Source organism: Oryzias melastigma, linkage group LG14, assembly GCF_002922805.2.
Source record: "Oryzias melastigma strain HK-1 linkage group LG14, ASM292280v2, whole genome shotgun sequence".
In the NCBI taxonomy this organism is placed as follows: Eukaryota; Metazoa; Chordata; class Actinopteri; order Beloniformes; family Adrianichthyidae; genus Oryzias; species Oryzias melastigma.
Genome location: NC_050525.1, coordinates 1,432,759 through 1,433,271, shown reverse-complemented (window position 1 = coordinate 1,433,271; position 513 = coordinate 1,432,759).

Genomic DNA, 513 nt, shown 5'->3' with positions numbered 1-513 from the left:
AGTGTTATGTTCTGTGTGTTTGGTTTGATTTTTGTTTCACCTTTTTTTTCTGTGCAGGCAGTCTGTGGGTCCTCCCTGTAATTTGCTGGTGACACAGCTGTCTGCACTCACCTGATTAAGCTGCTCCCTATTTAAGTTGACTGCTTTCTTCCCTTAGTGTTGGTTTGTCTTGTATGCTTTCCCCTATGCTCTTGAGCTTCTCTAGTTTTTGTATTTGTGCAGCTCCTTTAGTTTTCCCTCTGTTGAGGTGATTTTTGTTATTAAAGAATCCTGTCAACCTGAACCTTAGTTTTGGTCCCTGCATCTGGGTCTCTGCCTCCTGATCCGTGACAACTAGTTCATTTAATATATTCCACATTTTGTTATTATCTGTTTTCACGTTCATAAATTTCTGTCCATAATATGCTTTTCTTTTAGATCGGTTTAGTTTGGTCACAATATTCCTTAATTTTTTATACTTATTCCAAACTTCTTTATTATCAGATGTTATTGCTTCTGACTTCAGTTTGTCTC